This window comes from Dysidea avara, chromosome 2, assembly GCF_963678975.1.
Source record: "Dysidea avara chromosome 2, odDysAvar1.4, whole genome shotgun sequence".
Taxonomy (NCBI): domain Eukaryota; kingdom Metazoa; phylum Porifera; class Demospongiae; order Dictyoceratida; family Dysideidae; genus Dysidea; species Dysidea avara.
The window spans coordinates 48,750,009-48,775,724 of record NC_089273.1 but is presented as its reverse complement, the minus strand read 5'-3'; the positions used below and the strand labels follow the sequence as shown (position 1 = coordinate 48,775,724).

Sequence of the window (25,716 nt, the reverse complement as noted above, 5' to 3'; positions counted from 1 at the left end):
GCTACACTGCCTCAAGAACATTGTGACTGCTTTATTAGAGTAATTGACTGCTCTATTAGAGTATCTCGATCTTGTATGCAATTTCTTGAAGGGGGGGGGGGGCATTTGCCCCAAATCCCCCATCCTGGATCCGCCATTGATTACATACAGTTTACAGTTTTTCACCCAGTGTATTTATCAACAGTTGTGTCAATACAGCAAATAAGTAAATGCTTATAATAAATAAATAAATATATCAAGACTCACGGTAGTGAGTCGCGCGGCCCAGAAACTACAAAGCGCACGCCCAATTTAAAGACGCGCGGCTACTACTGTGAGTCATTTACGTGTAGGGCCGGTTTCGCAATATTAGTCCTAGATTACGCAACATCTCTCAATAGATTTGTATTGCGTTACGTGCTAAAAAATCTTTAGGAGTCATCATCATAGTTTTCTTGCGACCTCGCTAAAATAAAAAAGTAACCATCGCAAAATAAAAAATAGGCGTATTTCACTTTATTTCTCTACCTTATGTTATAACTACTGTCACGTTATACCAGTCAACATAGTCGTGTTTGTATAGTCCATCTAGCACTGACATTATCCAATCCTGGTTTGCCTATACGCGTATTTTCTTCAATCAAACCTCTAATCCCTACAATAACTTTTAAAGGCACGACGTGGACACAAACTCTAATGCCTGATAAACAAGTTGTGACAACGTGCTGAACCGTAAGTTCCCTAGGGATGGCGTTTTAAGCAGAAATCTTTTAAATTCCATTTAGTGCCACACCCCAATCGAGCGTTTATAAATCGCCAGTTGTCTTATGGTGTGAAGAACAAAATCACTAGCGAAGGTGCTTTAAGCATACTCTTCAATTCTCTATTTACATGTAATTTTTAATAGATTAACCACAAAGGCCTGAATACAAAAGGTAACAAGCCTTTAGGGGTTACCACCTCTATGTAGTGTTTACCATGTAGCTTGTGCTGTGGCTTTCATTAAGTATTATGCACACACAAATGGTGCAACAAAATTTTGTAATGGATTGCTCGAATGTGGTTGGTGGTGTTGTGGCTCGAATGTGGTTCGTGGTTTGCCAGTGACCATGTATGAGTTGGGGTTGTTCCACACAACTTACACAATATTCAAATTTCATGATGGCCATGAAAATTTCTTGCCATATGGTAAACATACAACAATGTATAACAACGTTAATCAACATCACATCAAGACTTGACTAAAAATAGTTCCAACAATAGTGATGATTTCTTGTATGTCAGCATGACGATACTGAGACCTGTAAAAGAATAAGCAGGCACTGAAGTTAACCTTAAATTAAACACTCATGCAACTGACCTGGAACATTGGTCGCAACATCAAAAACACTTGTTTCGATATCTGATGACACAATCCAGCAGGCACTGAATTAAAAGAGAATGTATAAAAAATCAATATGCCGGGCTGTATCAATAATAGCATGGATAATCAAAATGAACAAAAATTATATCCCAGGCTAAGTGAATGAATAACATACTGTTGGGTAAGCATGTCAAACCTGAACATTAGGACATTAGTCAAACAAAAGTATGCTATCACAACTTGGTCATAATACAATGTTTGTACCACTGGACTTCACACTGGTTGCCCAAAAATTGTGCCATTCCAGGACAACAGCATAATTATGAAACAAATAGTTACTACAACACAGAAGGCTTACCGTTGTACCGTCTACACTGATATACCATAATTTAAAAACATAACAGGTAGCTAGGCATTAAATACAATACACTTAACATCTGGGTACTAGGAAAAAATCACTAACATCACAACATGTAAACTGACCTAGAAATTAACACCCTTGATGCCACTACAGTCTACACTGGATATTTGTTTGAACCCATCAACACTATACCCGATACATCTGAGTAGACTGACTTGCAAATTCACATCACTAGTATACAGTGATAATTGATAACTACAAAAACAACAATTGCAATAATACAATTCTTCTGTACGTCAACTGACCTGAAATTCATGACACTCGATACCGAGACCTGTAAAAGAATAAGCAGGCACTGAAGTCAACCTTAAATTAAACACACATGCAAATTGACCTGGAACATCGGTCGCAACACCAAAGACACCTGTTTCGATATCTGACGAAGCAATCCAGCAGGCACTGAATTAAAAAGAGAATGTGCAAAAAATCAATATGCCAGGCGGTACCAATAAAGGATGGATAATCAAAATGAACTAAAAAATATATATATCCCATATGCAGGTTAAGTGAGTAACATAACTGTTGGGTAAGCATGTAAACCAGAACATTAGGTCATTGGTCAAACAAAAGTAGGCTATCACAAACTGGTCACTGATAATTGATAACTACAAAAAGAACAATTGCAATAATACCATTCCTCTGAACGTTAACTGACCTGAAATTCATGACACCTGTATCTTTGTTCTTGCATGGTCTCAACTTACATATGTACCATGATCACATTCAACTGCTAGTGGATAAACCAGTATGACCAGATGGCCTGCAAAAACCAACAAACAGGTGTTAAATACAATACACCTAAAGCCTGGAATATGAAAAATATTATATAAGCATTATTTCACACTGATATAGTAATAGATTATAGGACGTTGTGGAACTTGCCTAAATGTGTAAACTTGAACAAGAGGACAACTGCATAATCTGGACACTTGGAATTGTCCAATACCTGATGAACAAGTTAGCACTAATGACATTCACGTCAACATTTTATCCCAGCTGGGTGAATCTCTTGTAACTGAGTAAAAAGGTGTTTATTTTCCACCTGCAACCAAAGTTCTACATTTCGATCTGTGGTTGAGTGTACATAAATTGACCAGGAAAATCAGGATGCCATAGGGGTATGGAAATGGTTCCTTTCCTTCTGTTATGACATTACTTACAGCTGACTGGTAAATGATCATCGATGTCCCCATGGACCCCAACAATGAGTATACCAATAACTTCACAAGTTGGAATAAATTTCCTTTCAACATGTGGTGGAATGAATTTCCTTTCAACATCTGGTGGACAGGTCCAAAAACCCTATCGCACAAACACGGTGAATCAGTGTGTGGCGATGTGACACGTTGCACAAACTTCACTTCTCGTTTCGTTAGCATTCAAGACCGGCATATATCATAGAGTCCCTCAGTATTCTTGACTCTTACTTTTTCAAGCGTTGCTCAAGCGATGTAGTTTCTCACGAGGGGCTCGAGTTTCTCAGTAAAGTCGAGCCAATTAAAGTACGCCTCACCATCTAGTTACATTCTTAAACCATTCAATTTAAAACCACGTATCACGAGTGTCCGCTTAAGGCTATTAGGGACTTTCCACGAGATTTCCCCTAAATAGATCACGTGTTAGTTGTCAATCCGGTGGATTCTGGTGGTATACATGGTTCAACAATGCGGTAAGTGTACATATGCTGTCAATAATTGTTTGTGCACTGCTAAACTAAGTTATTTTTGTGTGGTAAGTATGCTTGAGGAAGGGTCTGGTGGACGACACTAATGTTTTGACAGCAGTTGATGATGGCCATGCAAAGAACTGCGAGAAGAACTACGTGATAGTGTGATAGTAGGGAAAAATTCCCACCCCTATAGCTCTGCCTAGGGGCATTATCTACAGCTACTGTATTATGTTGCCGATATGTACATCCGGGCCAAGAATAAAGGTGAAAGTGGTAGTAAGGCTCAATCCTATTATTCTGCTGAACAGGCAAGGGAGTCTGGGACTCTGGGGGCATGCTCCCTCAGGAAAGTATAAGTACTACAACTTTTTTGTTTTAATTGCTTCAAGTATAAAAATTTCAGTCAAAAGGTGATGATCGAGGCACTGGTCTTATGCAATGGTTGGAGTGGTTGTATCGATACTGCACTGTGGCAACCTTGAGGGGTTAGTGCTGGCATTATCCTTGGCAATACTATTCCATCTCCCCCAGTCTTGATGATTGAGTCCTCCATACCTTTCTCTGCTGCTCCAATCCTGAAGTTGTGACCACAGTCAAAAGGTGACGATCGAGGCTCTGGTCTTGCATCTATACTGTACTGCAACACCCTTGAGGGGTTAGTACCGGCATTGTCCATCGCAATACTGTTCCATCTCCCATATACAAGTCTTGATGATTGAGTCCTCTATTCCTTTCTCTGCTGCTCTAATCCTGAAGTTGTGACCAAAATAATAAAAAATGGTTATAACATGATAAATGATTATGGTGATAACAATTACAAATGTATTTATAGCTGTGTAGCAACTGTAAACTAATTAGTCACTTGCAAGTTTAATTAGGTGTCTGAAGCATTTAACATGCACAGATATGAGATATATTCGTCACATGCAGGCAGTAAGGATAGATTTACTCTAATAGAACAGTCATACTACACCGTAAATTCATACTTCCGAATTTATGGTGTTATGAAACAATCATTATTATGTATGGATTTTACTGACTCTCCAAGATAATATTCTGCATTAATGTTAATTGCTCATTTCCAAAAAAAATTACCTTTTAAACCAAATGTAGAGTCTATCACTGACAAAAATGAGTGATATCCACCCCAAAAACACCTTCGCTGTAAAAAAGGCGCGCCCAAGAAACTAAAAGTACCTGGAACCCAATGTAAAAAAACAAAAAGAAAACAGCTCAGCTGAAGTGAAAAGTAACTGGTAACTTAAAGAGCTGATATCTGAAGCGGCCAAGAATACATTTACTAAAGTTTAATCCATGCAAGAACACCTTGGCTATAAAACAGGTGTGTACATGAAAGTAACTGGCAACTGAAATGGCTGATATCTGAAGCGGCCAAGAATGAATGGTCATATACAACTAATTCAAAAATTTAACACTGATCCTTTATAATTCGGCTGTGTTCTATATTCACTCTTGCTGCATCGTAAAGTAATTTCTTTTAACTCTAATTGGCTGGTAATTTGGCCACCTTTTTTTGCTCTATTATACTGACTATTAAAAAAGGCGGCCAAATTACCAGCCAATTAGAGTTAAAAGAAATTACTTTACGATGCAGCAAGAGTGAATATAAAACACAGCCGAATTATAAAGGTTCAGTGTTAAATTTTTGAATTAGTTGTATATGACCATTCATTCTTGGCCGCTTTAGATATCAGCCATTTCAGTTGCCAGTTACTTTCATGTACACACCTGTTTTATAGCCAAGGTGTTCTTGCATGGATTAAACTTTAGTAAATGTATTCTTGGCCTCTTCAGATATCAGCTCTTTAAGTTACCAGTTACTTTTCACTTCAGCTGAGCTGTTTTCTTTTTTTATATATTGGGTTCCAGGTACTTGTAGTTTCTTGGGCGCGCCTTTTTTACAGCGAAGGTGTTTTTGGGGTGGATATATGTATACAACAAAAGTAAATATATAGTAAAAAATCACAAAATACCTACAAAATATATATATATAACTGTGTACTGTAGCTACTATTGTTAATATGTAAATTATGTACTTCACAGTTTTTATTAACTTGGCTATTGAATTGTACTACATATGCAGCCTGGCATCATTGTCACCTATTATTGTGAGAGCATGAAAATTTCTCCACATGTAATTACATAAATCAAAAAAGTCCACTCCATGTTTATTTTGAAGATCTGTGCACACCGACTCGGCATGCACCACAGCTTGAGCAATTGTTTTTCTATTTATTATTAATTCTTTCAAAATGGTGCAGTCTGGCTTCCCCATCCATATATGGTCACAAGATAAAATAATCTTCTCACTGTAACTGATACATGCTATTGCTCCATTATTAACTAGAGTCTGCCCAAGAGTTTTTGCAGTGCAGCAAGCCAAAAGGTGAAAGATTTTTCCATTTGATAGATTTATTTGTACATCATTTGTATTTAAAAGGATCTCTGCGAGTGGAAATTGAATAACAGATGGTGGAACGTATCCACAAATACTGTTAGCATTGCCATGGCCAGCTACAGATACTAATTTTATAGTAGGTTTGGTGACACTGGTTCTAAACTTTTGCCTAGTTGCTTCATGTTCCCCAACCAGTTTAGAGCAGTTCTGTTGAATCTGGTAGAGATAGTCTTTCCTGCTCTGGTACATTGTTATTGTAGTAGTATGAGTGCCATTGGCATCAACTAGCAAGATGCCAGGGAGATCTGATGGGGGTGGTGCAGCTGCATCTTCCATTGTCTTTGTAGCCTTCTCGATGTCCCCTTCACCATTCTGAATGTCACCATTTACTGAGGTCCATGGCTGAGTTGTAACAAACGTCTTTCCGGTTGCACCAACTGCGGCAAGAATTTGTACAACGTCAGGTTTCTTTTTGCCACCAAATGTTTGGGTATTGGCAATATTTGTGAAGCCAGCATAGGCAATATCTTTCCAATTTTTTCCAAGAACACTATGTGGAGAAAGAGTGGTTTGCATTGTAGCATATGTTTCTTTTGTAGGTACTGTTTGAAACTGGAAATACACTGGTGTATTGGTCATTGCTTTGATTTTAATTGTCCATGTGCCAGCTTCAGGGTTTCTGACACATAGCTTTTGAAGACTTTGGCCATCTTTGGTCATCTGAATGTATAAGCTTTCTGTGTCAGTTTTGTGTTTATAGCTTGTGTTACCATCTTGGCTATCAATGATGACTGTAACATTTTGTGGTGCTGCAAAATATGCATTAGAGGAGTCAAAGAGACAGGCATAAAGAAATTTCACTCCAGAAGGAATTTGAAATTTGCTTTCTAAAATCTATAGGTGTTGGTTTTGCCGTGTCATCCTGTGGTATGTGAACTTGATAGAAAATGTAGTTGTTGTCTCCTGTTGTGTAGATTTCATCACCGCCTGGAGGTGTGCCAATATCTATTGACCAAATGATACATTCTTTGCTGTCAGCAAAAAACTTACTGATGACAGTGCCACCTTGAGTAGCAACAAGGGATGTGCCAATGTAACAATGATCAGCAGTAATGGAGGAACATATTGGCATAACATGCATAAAATGTAGGGTACCATTGGGCAACACCTGCCATATACATATATAGGTCTTGAGATAATTGGTGATATGAACCTTCCATGGAGTCTTATCCAGCTTCCAAACCGATGGAAGAAAACTGTCTGTTGGGAGAGTAGCAATATTCCACGTTGTACTCCACGGATGAACTATGTAGGAACTTACTACGTTAGAAAGAGGATCCCATCCATCCTTTGCCACCAACAGTGCTTCATCATGATCTGAAACCCTGATATGAAATATTCTTTCCTGCCCAGGTGAAATATCACCAATACATTCAAAGCGAGATACAAAGTACGCATGGACATAAACCGTAAACGAAAGATTGTTGTATACCGTGACTAGCATTCGCTGAGCGACCAGCGCCGGGGATATCCACAAAGCGGGCTTCAGAGTTTCCATAAGTGGATACTTCTCTTTATCATGCGGCAAAAGGCTTTTGTAAATTCGGGTATATCCATTCATCATTAGGTCCACTAGCTCTTTTCCAAGTTCAGAGCCATTTTCGACTGCAGCTATTGCTTTGTCCTTAGTTATGTGTTCAATGCCGATAAAAAAGTCGTCCCATAACCCATGATTCCAACAGCTAATAGCCAGAGTTTGCTTTTGGTGGGGAGTCAGTTTTTCGATAGGAGTAATGTTGGCGTCCTTTGCCAAATTGATGATGGTGGCATCCTGGTCCAAATCAATCGTGAAAGGATGAAGGAAAGGAATTCTGAACTGTTTTACTAATCGGGCTTCTACAAGGGCAGAAACTATGACAGATTTTACTTCCTTGAAAGTTAACATTTCGCCAGTGTCTGCAGCAAAACCGCAAGGCAACTTGGGTATAAGTTTTTTTACGATCCGACATCTTTGACGTAGTTAGCCTATGAACCTTTACCCGGTTTTCGTCACGAAACTTTTAAAGGAAACTATTTCAAACTTTAATATCAGACGATAACAGTAACTAGCCTAGAAGAAAGTGGTCAGCAAAACAAAGAAACCGCATAGTTATAAGAACTGAGTGGTTTGGGTGTGGACCTGCGGTAGCTAGCTATAGCTACTGGGGATATTCACATCTTTGCATAAAAACTTTCTGCAACAACTGTTAGTGTCACTTTGGTCCAACAATGCCAGAATGATTTTAAGATACTGGGCATTGCAGTGTGGTGACACTTATTTCCCTGCTCTCAATGTCTAGTCAGTTTTGTAATTATAATAGCTATAAGTGAGCTTGTAGTCTAGTTTAGTTTGGTAACTATAGTTGCTATTTTCATATCAAAACTAATGTCAAATTTACAGTATTCTGCCGGATTCCGCAAGTGACATCTGATTAAATGCAGATCTACTGCTTTTGTTCAGTCCCATTATAGGGTCCAAAAGAGCAGTTTAAGTAGCTGTGAATAATTAAGTTTCACTAACCCATGTAAGTAAATGCAATTGTATGCATGTTCTACATAAAGCAACTGACTACATAGCTGTTTATTCCACTAAGTATGTTTAATTGTTGTTTATGGACTTGCTGAGAACAAAATAAACATGCAACAAGTGTCATTCTTGGAATAGCAAATCTGCTAAATTGAGCACCAGAGTTCTATACCCAAATTTGTAGCTAAGAAGTGGCCAAAATCTGAACATCAATCAATAACAATGCTGGCAAGGTGATATATTTATTGTTATGCTATCAATTTTGACATAATAGTGAAATACATGTCTATATATGGTGCTAAAGTGCAAACCACACATCAGTACAACAGTACATACCAAACCCACAACAATTCATACTATTCCACCACACCCAGTTTTGGTTACCATCATCAGATGTGACCAGATTTTACAGAACCGAACCAAATCGCACATTAGGCAAAATCAAACTAACACCACCAGTGGATAGCTACACTATCGTACCACAAGTTTTGACCCTCAGCACTAAAACTACACGAGGCTGGTTTTAATAGACGTCTTTTCTGGGTGGTGTGGAGTGCCAAAATGGCTGTTTCAGGCCTTGTGAAGGACCTGGCTTGGCAAGAATCAGTGGTTTACTGGTGGACAGCCTTGTAATGTTGGCCAGACGTGTTCTCTGTAGATTTTGCTACATATCAGCCACTAAGGAGCCAGCACAGCCCTGTAATCTCGTGTCTGGACTCCAATCGTGGTCTGCCTCCATTTTGAGGCCTATCTTTTGCCCTCCCCGCCACCCCCCAGCCTCCACCCCTTTGTGAGCACTCGTGATACTACTTCGCTCGTCCAACTGCTCAGATTTTCTATCTTATTTGGCGGGAAACTGTACAAGCAGCTACAAGTACTGGAAGTGGCTTGAAGGGTAACAGATTGATGCATCTTTTGTGTAAATTTTATACGCGTGCTTGCTATCCTTGGAGAGTTATGCTGGCTTCAATTCTTTAAAACCGTTTATCTCGAAACTTCTAATGTGCGATTTGGATCGTTTTTCCAAAATCCAGTCACAGATGATGATCATGTGATGTGGTTTACTATATTAGGTCATTGTGGTGATATGGTAACATCATGTGACTCTGACTTGTTTACTGTGCAAGTTTGCACGATGTGCATACAAGTATAAGAACAGTGAGAAAGTTTACTGCACACATTTAGCAAATGTCAGATGAGTAACTGTTTTATACTACTGTTGTAACAGCAACAGTAGAGGTATGCTACACACTGCAGTGTACAATATAAGAGGAAATTATTGCTTGGACAGAATGGCCAATCAAAAGTAAATTTGATTGGCCATTTCTGAAATTGCATGGCCATAAGATAGAGGTGTACTATCCTAGTGTGTGAAGTACAAGCCTTCTAGGGGGTCTGCCCCCCCAGGAAATTTTTGAAAAAGGATCACTCTGAGATTGAATCTGAGACCACTTTCAGCTACTTATCACTGAATTTTATGCACATTCATTTTACAAAGAATTAATTGTTTACATGTACAAAATTTGTGTTGTTGCTGCATACATATTTTACAAAAAAAAACTATGAATCAATGTATTGTACAGCCAGTTTGTTGACTTAGCTAGGCTAAATGCTTTGTTACAAATGGTGTCAAATTGAATTATCAACTAGCTATTGCTAAAGTTTCTCTTGTAAATAGCAATAGGTCAAAACTTACTCTCGAACTTTCCGTGTGCAGAGCACCTTTATCACGTGACTTTCATTCCACTTTCTCCAGCCACTGCATCTCTACAGATTATAACTACGAAATGGCCATCTTATACTTAATATCGTACCTCCACTTCGCAAACATTACTTTCTTTTCTTCTCTTGAAAGGCGCCACTCGGGTATAGTCAGTGTAGGCTTCTTCACAACATCGACAGTAACCTACAATCGATAATTTGGGTAAATACTAGGTGCAGTACTCTAGCTTACGCATGCGCATCGTGTCGATGCTTCGACGGGATCGAGACTTCACGTAGTGATTAAATAGCTTCGGTAAGGAAAGTTAACGATACGACAATAATAATAACTATAATATTACATGTATAAAGACTAGTAATAAAGAATTACAGTTGTAAAAATTTGATCGGCACAAATGGCCGACCAACAGCTACATTGATCGGTCAACAGCATCGCTTGGTCGCAAAATGGCCTAGGGCCGACCGTTATATTGTACTCTGTATATACATAGTGTACAATACAATCATTCAGTACAATCCACTAGTACTGCGCACAGTTTTCCTTAAATTTCTCATAGAAAGTAAAATGCCACATCATATATGCATATTGAAATATTTGATGCATGTATCAATATTCTCTGTTGTTTCTTTACTATTAGTATTATATCAATACAACACTCACAGTGGGGAATAAACTTTTCCTATATAGAGACATGCACTTCATTTTCGAAAGTGGAAGACAGAGTTACATGTATATATCATAGTAATTCTATGCTGGAAGGTGTCCATCATCATCATCTCAATGTCATAAGCTAGAATGTTTATAATATCAGAGTCCCTCTGTTTGTCTAAAACGGTTTTCAGACCAAAACGTTTTGGCCTTCATAGGCCAAAGGTTGTGGTGGATTAACATAAAAATGTCCAACTAGAGAAACTTTTTGAGAGGTGGTCTTTTTAGCAGGTGGCCACTAAGACAGGTGTCACTGTAGATTCAATCCATGTCATGTATCAGGCTTCAAGTAGCTAGAGTAGTAAATGGTGGTGTGTAAACTATCTCACAACAGTCCGTGGTAATATATCAAACATCAAGTAACCAGGTGGCATGTAAACTTTTGCTATTCCAACTACTTGATGCTTGATGCATCACCATAGATTGTTGTGAGATGGTTTAACACCACTAGACAATTCACCATTCTAGCTACTTGATCTCTGACACTTCACTGACTATTATGAGGTGGTTTACACAACACTTTTGACTATTCTAGCTGCTTGATCCTTGAAAGATAACCATGGACTGCTGTAAGTGAGATGGTTTACATGCTGTGTGTAAACCATCTCACAACAGTCAATGTGATGTGTCAAACATCAAGTAGCTAGAATTGTAAATGGTGGTATGTAAACCATCTCACAACAGTCAATGAAACTTCAAGTAACTCATTGACAAGTAGCTTTAATAGCCAATGGTGGTGTGTAGCATCCCACCGTTCACCATTCTAGATACTTGATGTATGACATGTCACATAGCGATCGACTGTTGTGAGATGGTTTACACACCACCGGACCATTGACTATTCTAGTTACTTGATGTTTGACACATCATTGACCATTGTGAAATAGTTAGCACACCTACATTGACTATTCTAGCTATTCAAGCATCAATATAGACTGTTCTGAGAAGGGTTACACACCACCATTGACTATTAATTACATCTACTTGATATTTGACACATCATTGACTATTGAGAGATGGTTTACACATCACCATTGACTAGTAAAGCTTCTTGATGTTTGATACACCACCTTTGTCTGTTGTAGCTACTGATGTTTGATGGATCACCATTGACTATTATGAGATGGTTTACATGAAACTATTGACTAGTCTAGCTACTTGATGCTTGATATATCATTGACTATAGTGAGATACCGCTTCAAGTGATTGAAGCACCAACACTGAATACTCTACCTATTGTACATGCAGAACATACAGTAATGATGCAGACATCAAGCCAGTAGTCCGATGATTGTGTTCTGCTGCAAATTTTGAATGTACTATGATTGAGAAGTGAGGAAATTAAGAGGTTAATGCAGTGGAAACTATAGTCCGTTCTTTGGTGCCAACATATTATACGGTATGTTTTCTGCAATGATGTTCCTAAATAGTACTTCTGCATTGTATTCCTCATGCAGGTTGTTTGGCAGAATAGTTTAAAATTTAAGTTTAAATTTTACCTATCTGAAAGAAATAAAGTAACTGAGCAATTATTGGTAGTTTCAGTTTTACTGGTGGTGCACACTGTGATGAGCTGCATACTATGTGTTTACTTTCTACTCTTGCTTCTCCAAACCAAGTACAAATTTGTATACTGGAGTATTAACTAGGTCCCTGAATCACCCTGTGTTAAAATTACCAAGTTAAAAAATATTTCTTGGTCTGTGGGGCTAACATTCATTACAGGATGTTCAACACTCACTGCTATGTCATTAACAATTTGTATACACTTCACCAAGTTTGGTTCATATTTTCTATTACGCATCACAACAACAGGTTTATGATGTTCCCCACAGTATTTTGCTAACTTCAAACTGTACACATACCAAGCATCATAGTAGGGATTACCAGTCATTGATTTGCTGTCCTTAGGAATACAACGTATCATGTTGACCAATAGTAAACCATCTCTGCAGTATTGCTCAGGCTCATTACCTGTGCAGTCTAAGTAGTACTTATCGAGCATTGCTACAATAGATGGATGTTCATCTGCAATATTGTGGAAGGCAATACCAGTAGCACTATGCAAATTTGATAGGTTAATGCCTTGGTATACCTTGCATGCTGCATCTTGGTCCATTAATAAACATTTTATCCTCTCAGGAATGCCAACTAACCGTTCTGCTAAGAAGACTTGTTTCATCTACAGACCTGGAAATACTTCATCATGATTGTCACTGTCAGTTTTTCTTAACAGACCAAGCTGGATGGTAACAGCAAGCCAGACATCCCAGAAGAAATACCGTTTCCATCCTGCTGGGTAACATTTTATGGCATCTACTAAAGCCAACAGTGCCTGAATATCAGTGACATTACAGCTGAAAGAAGCAACATCATGTGGTACATCAGTGCTTAACTGGGGTTTAACTTGTGATTGGTCAGGTTTCTCCTGTTTGCAATCTACTTTAATACTGATCTGTCCATTGTGTTTCTGTGCTTTATATTTCTCATCAACAGCTTCCTAGGATAGTTGAATTAGTGATGGGGAAACTTGTACTGTTACTTGTAAGCTTTTTTTGTAAATGAAAAGTGATCAGAAAGGTTGGGAATTTGCTTTAAATTGACGTGCAACATTAGCCAAATATTCTCTTTAATGATCTTGTTCAGAAATTCACAGGCAGTCTTGTTATGTGAAGGATCACAACTGACTGCTCTAACTATGAGATTATGTAGTTCATTTACTAACACTTTATTATGGCTGTTACTGTTGTAATTCTTCTCTATTTCAACACTTTCACAATCCTTAGTCAACTCTATTCTGGTTGGTAGTGATCTTAAATAATCATGTAGTAATTCCCATTTTATAGGATTCTCACTCACTGCTCTACTATCCTCTGACTTACTGATATCAGAATCATCCTGGGGTAACTTATCTTCTGACATAACTAGCTACCATGCCGTACTGTTTTTAAAAAAAGCTGATGCTTGCTATTTTATATGCACACATAGGACAACAAAGAAAAGGGAATGTGTAGGTTAAGGAAATACCTACACACACGCCAAAATCACATGATGAAGTGGTACATAGTTGCAGGCCAGATATGGTAAAAAACTAAACATGCTATGCTGCATTTACTATTTATAGACATACACAGTCAGTGTCATACATTCGTACATCATACAACGCATAAACTAATAGTGTTTTGTATGTATGGGAAATTTTAAAACTACTAAATGCTAGCCACATTTAAATTTCATTGTGTTTACAGTTTATATGCTCCCTTGTCTATAAGATTCAGTGTGGACATTATACAGAGGTACATAATTAATGTATGTCACAATACCAGCATGATGAATTTCGAAGTGAAGTTAGGCCATAGTTATTTGATCTTATGTTGCGCGGGCCTGACCGAATGTATTTTTCTTCAAATGAAATAATTTTGAAAATCACGTGAGCGGTCACGTGTTCTTAATTAAAGACAACACCCTCATGATATAGTCCAAAGGGATCATTGAAGGTCGTCCAATGCTCTAAAATTGTAGAATACGATGGGAAAGCTCTTTTGGAGGTATCTGATGCTACTACACTGTTAAAACAGGGGAGTAACAGTAACTAGGGGAGTGAAATATTTTACTCTGAAAAGGGAGTTTGGATTACTAGGAGAATAACAGTAACCCACTAAGGGTAAAGAGAACTCCAAGTAAGTGAAGGCACCAAACTGAAGAGTTCCCATTACCAGCTAACTAGTAGCTAAGGTGAACTCAGTGAGCCAGTATGGCTGAGGCCACATATGAATGAGCCACATGCAGGTTATAGCTGTCTCACTATGTTATTTTCTCCATTAACTAAACAGTTCAATTCTAGCCACTCAATGTAAAAAAGGGAGATAATTATTTAGGCTTCCTTTTCAATGGCAGCCATTTACTCATGTTTTATTTTACAGGCTAACCAAGACATAGTGAAGGAAACAGAGAGTACAAAAACAGGAGGACGAATTGTTACTCAAGAATATTTTGAAATACGTATGTATAATTATTAAATTCCATTTCTATTACAAGCGCATTATTTAGAGTGAAGAGTATTACCATAGAAACGGCTTCTTTAACAACAGAGCCGTGTTGAGTAGTTATTATTATTATTATATTGTTTAATTAGCAGAGCCCGCCTGGGGCATAAGTGCTAATGTACATTAAATTAAAAGTGATTGTATAATAATTGTTTGAAGCTGTCAATAGTTTGTTGGTTGATGATGTCTTGTGGTAGTCCATTCCATTCTGGTATTGTTCTTGGAAAAAATGAGTACTTATAATTGTCTATTGATGTATGATAGTGTAGGAATTTTTGTTCATGATTAGATCTTGTAATAGTGACAGGTGATAATGTTGGTAAGTAGCTGTTAGGTATTTCAGTTAGGTTGTGGATAATCTTGTATAATAGAGATAATCTTGCACATTTTCTCCTTAATTGGAGTGGTGGCCATTCTAATGATGTTAGCATATCAGTTATACTATCTCGCATATTCCTTCTCCATGGTCGATTCAGGACAAATCTAGCTGCTCTATGTTGTATCATTTCTATTTTATTTATGTCCTTTAGGTGGTATGGGTCCCAAATTGCAGCAGCATATTCCAGCACAGGTAAGATAAATTGTTTATAGCTTAGTTCTTTAAGTGCACGTGAACAGCTTCTTAAGTTACATTGTAAAAAACCGATTAGTCTGGTTGCCTTGTTGCATACATGGTTAACTTGTGGTCCCCAAGAAATATGGTGATCTATTATTATTCCAAGGTAAGAGTGCTGTTCAACAACTTTGAGGGGTTTGTTTGACATGTGATAAAGAAATGTTGTTTTATGGTGGTGTTTGGATAACTGAAGAATGCAACATTTGTCAACATTAAATTTCATTTGCCATGTTTTAGCCCAAGTATTTAGTGTATTTAAGTCTTGTTGTAATAGCTGATGATCGTTAGGAGAATTTATTGGTCGATAGATAAGACAGTCATCAGCAAATAAACGAACAGTGCTCTGAATATTTGATATTAGATCATTAATATATAGTAGAAATAGTGTTGGTCCTAAAACTGTACCCTGAGGTACTCCAGATGTGACTTTACATGGGGATGAGTATGTGCCCTCAATGACTACTTGCTGTGATCTGTTGTGTAGAAAAGATGTAATCCACTGAAGTGTTTTCCCTCGTATTCCATAATAGTCTAATTTCTTCACAAGCCTGGCATGTGGAACTTTATCAAATGCCTTTGAGAAGTCCAGAATTCCAATGTCGACTTGTAACCTGTTATTTAATGCACGAGCAAAATCATCAATTGTTAGCAGCAGTTGTGATTCGCAAGAGCGTCTAGCTCTAAATCCGTACTGGTTGTTACACAATATACTATTTGTTTCCAGGTGTTTCATAATCTGACTGACTAAAATATGTTCCAACGTTTTGCAGACAATTGATGTTAAGGACACCGGACGATAGTTAGATGGATCATATCTTTTGCCTTTTTTAAATAATGGAGTTACAAATGCAGACTTCCACTCCTGTGGTATATCGCCAGTAGTCAAAGATTGTTGAAATAGGTGTGTAAGCATTGGTGTTAACTGATATGCAAGTTCCTTAAGTATTCGAGCTGGAATGTTGTCTGGCCCCCCTGCTTTGTGTGGATCTGTCTGAGATAAGAGAGCAAAGACACCAGGTTCTGTGATGGTTATCTCTTCTATGGGTGGATGAACTGATTCTGGTAATGTAGGTAAGGAAGTTTGATCTTCTACTGTAAACACTGATTGAAATGTACTATTGAGAATTTCAGCTTTACTGCTTGGTGTAGTAACTATTCCATCAGGGGTTTGTAGTACACTAATTCCAGTGTGGTCACGGTTCTGAGATTTAATGAAGTTCCAAAAGGGTTTGTTTCCTTTCAGTTTACTTGAAGAATTAAGAATATTGGTAAGGTAGTTGTTATGTTGTAGTCGGATGGATCGGCGTGCTTGTTTTTGAATCTTCTTAAATTGCTCCCAATCAGTAGCTGTCCTGGTTCGCTTTGCTTTATTGTAAAATCTCTGCTTTTTCCTTATTAGTCTTTTAAGGCAAGGTGTCATCCATGGAAGTTTTTTCTGGCTAGAAATATATTTCATTGGTATGTAGGTGTCAACAGCTTGTAAGAGGTTTCCACGTATATAATTCCAGTTTTCTTCAACAGATCTCGAGTTGGTTTCATTTAGTTGTAAATAATCTGCAGAAATGCTGCTTACTTTGTCATGGAGAGAGACCCAGTCTGCTCTTTTAAAACAGTACATTTTCTTTCTAGGTTTGCTATTGCAAGGAATACAATTTAACAGATCAACAATTACTGCATTATGATCACTTAAGCCGGAAACAGTTCTAGATTGGCAAACATAGCTAGGATGTGATATAAAACATAGGTCTAAAATATTTTCTTCTCTAGTAGGATTGGTAACTATTTGCTCTAATAAAAAGTCTTGTGATAGCAAAATTAATGATTCTCTAAACGCTGCTGGCAAATAAGATTCAGTTAAACAACCAGAAGACCAATCAATTCCTGGGCAGTTAAAATCACCCCCAAGAATGAGTACTGCATCAGGAAACATTTGTTGAACTTGTTGTATACATTCAGACAGTTCTTCCCAAATTGATATTGGAGAATGAGGAGGACAGTAGAAGGATCCTAAAATTATATCGGGATGGTTCTGTACATGTACTTGTGCCCACACTACTTCACATGGAGAATCTATTAACACTTGACTAGATGGAACATTTTTGTCAACTAATATGAACACTCCTCCACCATGACTGTTTCGGTCTTTCCTGTATGCATGATAGTCTTTTGGGAATACTTCTGAATTTGTAATTTCTTGATGCAAATGTGATTCTGTACCAATTAAGAAACGTATACTATGTAGAACTAAGAATGTTTCTAGTTCAGCGTGTTTATTTGTTACGCTGCAAAAGTTAATAATTGCAAGATGTTGTAGCAAATTTTTGTTTGGACTACTGGTAGAATTTACAGGTGAACTACCACAGTTTATGCCTATAGTGTTGTGACTAGGGATTGATTCTGTAGGGGTAAAATCATCAGGACAATGATATCTTTTATCAGAATTTAGTCATTGGGAATCAGTGGAAGTAGTGTCCATAGTTTGAGATGGCTCAGGCTGAGATGTATTTGTACTTGTAGCGTCAGAGGAAAGAGGAGCAAGCTGGCTGAGTTGGTTAAACTTTGAATTGGTGACTATGCCATGTGGCTGATTATTGACATAAATGTGAGCATTACGAATTTTGATAGATTTGCGAGAATAGCCTTGTTGGATAAGCTTCCATCTTTCTTTAAGTAGTAAGGATTCAGTGTTTCTCTCTTCAGGGGTCATATCAGGCTTGGCAAGTATAGGAGGAGAAAGTTTACTTCTATCATACAGGACAGCTTGAGCATCTAGTGCACGGAGAAACTGTACTAAAAGTGGTCTTGGGCGTTGCTGAGTTGGTTTGAATTTCCCTAGTCGGTGTAAATCTTTAATTGCTGAGCTTTCGATATTGAGTACAGCTGATAGAATGTTTTTAAGATCAGATTGTGATCTAGCAGGTTTAGATGTGTTTGGAGGGCATTCTGCGATACCATAAAATACTACATTGCACTTCCTGTCGGATGACCTTTGCTGATTGATGAGGGGAGTTGTAGGTTGATTTGGGGGATCAGGCAATTGGTTACTAGGCAACATTGGCTGCTGGTATATAGTTTTAGGATGGCTAGTCTGGTTCCCTTCTAGCTTGCTTATTTTGTCAGTTAGGGTCTTTATGGTCTCTTTTAAAGCACTGATTTCATTATATTGTTTGCTATAGGTGCAGTGTGGACACAAGTATGGAGCGGACTCACTTAGTAACTTCTCAAACACAGGACGAGTAATGCCAGCACAATGTCTATGAATCCACCCCTGACATTCCCCTTCGCAGAATACAGCGTCGTGACCATCTGTGTTTTCTCCAGGCTCTAATATGATGTTGTCACAAATTAAACATTCAATCTGGTTGTCATCCTGAGTTTCCTTAGTCTTCTTAACAACACTGTTGTTAGGAGGAGTGTTGTGAATGGGCTTTTTCCGTTTGATTTTTCTAGTACGTCGACTAGGAGTACTCATTTCATGTATTTCGTGTGGTGACTGCAAAATAACGACAGAAAACACACAGTTTAATTGTTTAGAATGGTCGAACCTTTACAGGTACCGTTAGTGATGTTAGCCACGGTACAACAGCGTAAAAGTTTTGGCGGGAATAGTCCGATGTCCGGGACTATAAGATTCTTCCTCGTCTGGCGTCTACGGTTTCTTCTCGTGGTAATTCTTCAGTTTCAGCAGTATAGTTGAGGTATTACAACACCAGAGGACGAAGAAATACTCGGAGGTAGTTTAACGCTGCAACCCACAATCGAAAGTCTAGTTGAAAGCGGTTTGCTTCTCTGAGGAATTGTAGTGCTTAAAAGGTGATACTAAATTGTTTGCTTGTTCGTGAATAATTACTGGACGTTCACTAGAGTCTATCCCGTTCATTGTTTCTTCAGGTACGTTTGAGCTCATACTGATCTGAGTCGTCTTGTGTGACACACCGGTTTATTAAACTGGCTCCAACAGAAGTCACCACTGCTCGTGAGGGTTTAGGCGCCTTATTGTGATACGGCAGAAATAGTTCAAGACTCAGGGAAAGAGAACTTAAAATTCGGCGGAATCGTATCCGCACTGACTGGTACGTACAGTATTCACTATTCAGCCCATCCAAGCTCACCGCTAGCTACTAGTAGTCAGTGTGTAAGAAGTTGAAGACTTGAGGGAGGAGAGGAAAGCCACCTAGCTTAAACATGGCGTACATATCATTTCCGTCTGCCCGACTTCAGTTGACGTTAGCAGCCGGATACAATGATATTGCCTGGTAAGGTCAGTAGCCTATATCATTGTCTTTTTACATAATTACATGCAGATTCACTGGAATTAATTAGTAAGATGTATCGTCTGCAGTTAACAAGAATCGGAGCTTACTTGTCCCCTGGACTGTGTCCGTCACCTTGAACTTGCAAGAGACTGTAAACTTAAAAAGGAAGAATATCAACTACTTTTGTCTGAGCTAGATCGCCTTGGCATTGTTAACTTTTATGACACAATTGAGATGAGTGTATTGGGTCACTATCTGCCAAGTTCATTATCTTCTTTTCGGAACTGTGTGAACTTCATTCAAAATAATTTCACTATGTTAAAATCTCAATGTAAGAGAATCTTTGATTTAGCAGCGGCAATTTCAATATCCTCTTCTAGGAGAATATTTATGGCGAAGAGCTGCCAAGAATGATGTGTGGACTTTTGAACATTATGTTGGCAAGATATTTTTCATTATTAATTGTGTGTGTGTTTTGTTTTTTGTTAATTGTACTTTGCCATGCCCACCTGTGGGGCTTTTTATGCCCTATTTTTGTGGTAGCATGTGTCCGAGGACATTTGATTGTAATTGTTTGTGTCATCAATAATATTGATGGTTCTTCTCTCCTTTGATATAATGTACATTGCGTGTCTTCAACTTCATCAACTTTCCAAGTTATTCTTGACCTGTAAGGAGATAATGTTTATAGTTACGTAAGCACATATTTACTTTTTTAGCATGGATGTCTCAATGTCACTGAGAACATAGAATTTTTACAACATCCAGTAAGTGTGTTAACATACAGTGACTGTGCATCAATTTGTAAACATATAGCTATTACAGGTGCCACAAGAAATCAGTGAACAAATAGACGAACAAAATGATGAACTGGCTCCAGGTAGCAAAAAAGTGCTGTTTTGCATGATAACAACTGTTTGCCTGTTTAGTTTACACTACCAATGCTGCTGGTCTGGAAGAATTGTTTTTACAACTTTGTTGGCAACTGTGTGTGACGTACCTTCAGCCATAAAGGTAACAAGTATATGATTGTTGAATATTTCTTTACTATACTGCTATTTACTACAGCTGATAACATGTCATGTGGCAGGAAGTAACTCCAGTGAAGTGGCAGTGAAGCATCGTTTGCTGATGATGAAGCCTTGCTACTGGTCTCTTTTTTTCAGAGACTTTCCAATATTATAAAGCTGGATATTGTAAATATTTTTTTTCAGTTTTGCTGTATGTCTTTAACATCATTTGAAATTTTATACGGAGTTATTTGCAGAATTTCATGGAGTAAAGGAAACGCCTTGCATGCTTATGTGAACTCTCCTAGAGTAACTAGAACTCCCTACAATAGATTTTTCAAAGGGTTCCTGTTACTCCTTTGTGGGATGTTAGTTACTCTCCACAAAAATATAGGGTGTTAAATCCTCCCTACACTGGGAACTCCCCTAGGGGAGTAACAGTTACTCCTTATTTTTAACAGTGTAGAAGAGTATGAAACCTAGATTTTTAACTGTGTATGTACTATTATAGTTAAATTCATTATTTGCATTTTGTATGCTTGCGTTTAAAATTTTTATCATTTTCATTTTCAAACCGACCTACTTACCCAAATTTAAAATAATTTTTCCTGCGCAACATAAGATCAAATAGGTATGGCCTTATATATGGAAACTAAGTTAAGTGACTCGACAGAAGAATGTAGCACGGGCATAGCAGGATGAACATAGCACTTTGCTTATTTTTCAGTTGACTGTTCCAAGCTTTTCATTTGATTCGACATGCACACTTCATACATAGATTGTTACTTTCACATATTTATAGTACAATGGAATATTACTAAGATTGACTTTAAAATTAATTCTACTTCATGGTAATCACTGCTGGAAGAATGCTTTTGAATCATCATCATCAGGCAATGCTTCTATATAATTTTGCAACATCTTTCATTGTAAATCATTAAGTTCAAATCTATTGTCATCAGCTTCTGACTCATCTCTCTGGTCTCCTTCAGTTGACATAGTGTCTTCGCTCACTCTAAAGCTATATATTCACAACTGCTGACCTATATTTTATTATGATAACTTTATCTAAAACTGACACAGTGACAGTGCAGAGTACAATATAACGGTCGGCCCTAGGCCATTTTGCGACCAAGCGATGCTGTTGACCGATCAATGTAGCTGTTGGTCGGCCATTTGTGCCGATCAAATTTATTACAACTGTAATTCTTTATTACTAGTCTTTATACATGTAATATTATAGTTATTATTATTGTCGTATTATTAACTTTCCTTACCGAAGCTATTTAATCACTACGTGAAGTCTCGATCCCGTCGAAGCATCGACTCGATGCGCATGCGTAAGCTAGAGTACTGCACCTAGTATTTACCCAAATTATCGATTGTAGGTTACTGTCGATTTTGTGAAGAAGCGTACACTGACTACCCGAGTGGCGCCTTCCAAAAGAAGAAAAGAAAGTTTTTAAAAAAATTTATTAATTAATTTATTTTTAGTAAAGTTTGCGAAGTGAAGGTACGATATTAAGTATAAGATGGCCATTTCGTGGTTATAATCTATAGAGATGCAGTGGCTGGAGAAAGTGGAATGAAAGTCACGTGATAAAGGTGTTCTGCACACGGAAAGTTCGAGAGTAAGTTTTGATCTATTGCTATTTACAAGAGAAACTTTAGCATTAGCTAGTTGATAATTCAATATGACACCACTTGTAACAAAGCTTTTAGCCTAGCTAAGTCAACAAACTGGCTGTACAATACATTGATTCAAAGGTTTTTTTTGTAAAATATGTATGCAGCAACAGCACAAATTTTGTACATGTAAACAATTAATTCTCTGTAAAATGTATGTGCATAAAATTCAGTGATAAGTAGCTGAAAGTGGTCTCAGATTCAATCTCAGAGTGATACCTATTTCAAAAATTTCCCGGGGGGCAGACCCCCTAGAAGGCTTGTACTTCACACACTAAGATAGTACACCTCTATCTTATGGCCATGCAATTTCAGAAATGGCCAATCAAATTTACTTTTGATTGGCCATTCTGTCCAAGCAATAATTTCCTCTTATATTGTACACTGCAGTGTGTAGCATACCTCTACTGTTGCTGTTACAACAGTAGTATAAAACAGTTACTCATCTGACATTTGCTAAATGTGTGCAGTAAACTTTCTCACTGTTTTTATACTTGTATGCACATCATGCAAACATGCACAGTAAACAAGTCAGAGTCACATGATGTTACCATATCACCACAATGACCTAATATAGTAAACCACATCACATGATCATCATCTGATGATGGTAACCAAAACTGGGTGTGGTGGAATAGTATGAATTGTGGTGGGTTGGGCGTGTACTGTTGTACTGATGTGTGGTTTGCACTTTAGCACCATATATAGACATGTATTTCACTATTATGTCAAAATCAATAAATATATCACCTTGGCAACATTGTTATTGATTGATGCTCAGATTTTGGCCACTTCTTAGCTACAAATTTGGGTATAGAACTCTGGTGCTCAATTTAGCAGATTTGCTATTCCAAGAATGACACTTGTTGCATGTTTATTTTGTTCTCAGCAAGTCCATAAACAGCAATTAAACATACTTAGTGGAATAAACAGCTATGTAGTCAGTTGCTTTACGTAGAACATGCATACAATTGCATTTACTTACATGGGTTAGTGAAACTTAATTATTCACAGCTACTTAAACTGCTCTTTTGGACCCTATAATGGGACTGAACATAAGCAGTAGATCTGCATTTTTATCAGATGTCACTTGCGGAATCCGGCGGAATCCGGTAAATTTGACATTAGTTTTGATATGAAAATAGCAACTATAGTTACCAAACTAAACTAGACTACAAGCTCACTTATAGCTATTATAATTACAAAACTGACTAGACATTGAGAGCAGGGAAATAAGTGTCACCACACTGCAATGCCCAGTATCTTAAAATCATTCTGGCGTAGTTGAACCAAAGTGACACTGACAGTTGTTGCAGAAAGTTCTTATGCAAAGATGTGAATATCCCAGTAGCTAGCTAGCTATCGCAGGTCCACACCCAAACCACTCAGTTCTTATAATAACTATGCGGTTTCTTTGTTTTGCTTACCACTTTCTTCTAGGCTAGTTACTGTTATCATCTGATATTAAAGTTGAAAGTTTCGTGACGAAAACCGGGTAAAGGTTCATAGGCTAACTACGTCAAAGATGTCGGATCGTAAAGAACTTATACCCAAGATGCTTTGCGGTTTTGCTGCAGACACTGGCGAAATGTTAACTTTCAAGGAAGTAAAATCTCTCATAGTTTCTGCCCATGCAGAAGCAAAACAGTTCAGCATTCCTTTCCATGCTCCTTCCACGATTGATTTGGACCAGGACGCCACCATCATCAATTTGGCAAAGGACGCCAACATTACTCCTATCGAAAAACTGACTCCCGACCAAAAACAAATTCTGGCTATTAGCCGTTGGAATCATGGGTTATGGGACGACTTTTTTTATCGGCATTGAACACATAACTAAGGACAAAGCAATAGCTGCAGTCGAAAATGGCTCTGAACTTGGAAAAGAGCTAGTGGACCTAATGATGAATGGATATGCCCGAATTTACAAAAGCCTTTTGCAGCATGATACAGAGAAGTATCCACTTATGGAAACTCTGAGGCCCCGCTTTGAGGATATCCCTGGCGGTCGCTCGGCGAAAGCTAGTCACGGTATACAACAATCTCTCATTTACGGTTTATGTCCATGCGTATTTTGTATTTCGCTTTGGATGTATTGGTGATATCTCACCTGGGCAGGAAAGAATATTTTATATCAGGGTTTCAGATCATGATGAAGCACTGTTGGTGGCAAAGGATGGATGGGATTCTCTTTCTAACGTAGTAAGTTCCTACGTAGTTCATCCGTGGAGTACAACGTGGAATATTGCAACTCTCCCAACAGACAGTTTTCTTCCATCGCTTTGGAAGCTGGATAAGACTCCATGGAAGGTTCATATCACCAATTATCTCAAGACCTATATATGTATATGGCAGGTGCTGCCCAATGGTACCCTACATTTTATGAATGTTATGCCAATATGTTCCTCCATTAAAGCTGATCATTGTTACATTGGCACATCCCTTGTTGCTACTCAAGGTGGCACTGTCATCAGTAAGTTTTTTGCTGACTGCGAAGAATGTATCAAATGGTCAATAGATATTGGCACACCTCCTGGTGGTAGTGAAATCTACAAAACAGGAGACAACAACTACATTTTCTATCAAGTTCACATACCACAGGATGACACAGCAAAACCAACACCTATAAATTTTAGAAAGCAAATTCAAATTCCTTCAGGAGTGAAATTTCTTTATGCCAGTCTCTTTGACTCCTCTAATGCATATTTTGCAACACCACAAAATGTTACAGTCATCATTGATAGCCAAGATGGTAAAACAAGCTATAAACACAAAACTGACATAGAAAGCTTGTACATTCAGATGACCAAAGATGGCCAAAGTCTTCAAAAGCTATGTGTCAGAAACCCTGAAGCTGGCACATGGACAATTACAATCAAAGCAATGACCAATACACCAGTGTATTTCCAGTTTCAAACAGTACCTACAAAAGACACATATGCTACAATGCAAGCCACTCTTTCTCCACATAGTGTTCTTGGAAAAAATTGGAAAGATATTGCCTATGCTGGCTTCACAAATATTGCCAATACCCAAACATTTGGTGGCAAAAAGAAACCTGATGTTGTAAAAATTCCTGCCGCGGTTGGTGCAACCGGAGAGGCGCTTGTTGCAACTCAGTGATGGACCTCAATAAACAGTGACATTCAGAATGGTGAAGGGGACATTAATAAGGCTACAAAGACAATGTCTGATAGAGCTGCACCAACTGCATCAGATCTCCCTGGCATCTTGCTAGTTGATGCCAATGGCGC

General features: G+C 38.0%; 2 long non-coding RNA genes across 6 annotated transcripts; one reads left to right on the top strand and one right to left on the bottom strand.

Moving 5' to 3' along the window:
* Positions 1-526: 526 nt before the first annotated feature.
* LOC136247530 (uncharacterized) lies at positions 527-3,514 on the bottom strand. 4 transcript variants are annotated; one of them, XR_010697627.1, is made up of 7 exons: positions 2,646-3,514; positions 2,419-2,523; positions 2,098-2,162; positions 2,009-2,037; positions 1,826-1,958; positions 1,340-1,404; positions 527-1,280 (listed from the first exon to the last, which is right to left on the bottom strand). It is a non-coding gene; the product is annotated as an uncharacterized lncRNA (long non-coding RNA). The 4 variants fall into 4 exon arrangements; XR_010697629.1 differs by having other exon boundaries at positions 2,419-2,805; positions 2,858-3,514; XR_010697626.1 differs by having other exon boundaries at positions 2,419-3,514.
* Positions 3,515-20,374: 16,860 nt separating this feature from the next.
* Positions 20,375-21,035, top strand: LOC136246180 (uncharacterized). 2 transcript variants are annotated; one of them, XR_010696287.1, is made up of 5 exons: positions 20,375-20,436; positions 20,486-20,533; positions 20,592-20,646; positions 20,696-20,780; positions 20,835-21,035. It is a non-coding gene; the product is annotated as an uncharacterized lncRNA (long non-coding RNA). The 2 variants fall into 2 exon arrangements; XR_010696286.1 differs by having other exon boundaries at positions 20,592-20,780.
* Positions 21,036-25,716: the final 4,681 nt, after the last annotated feature.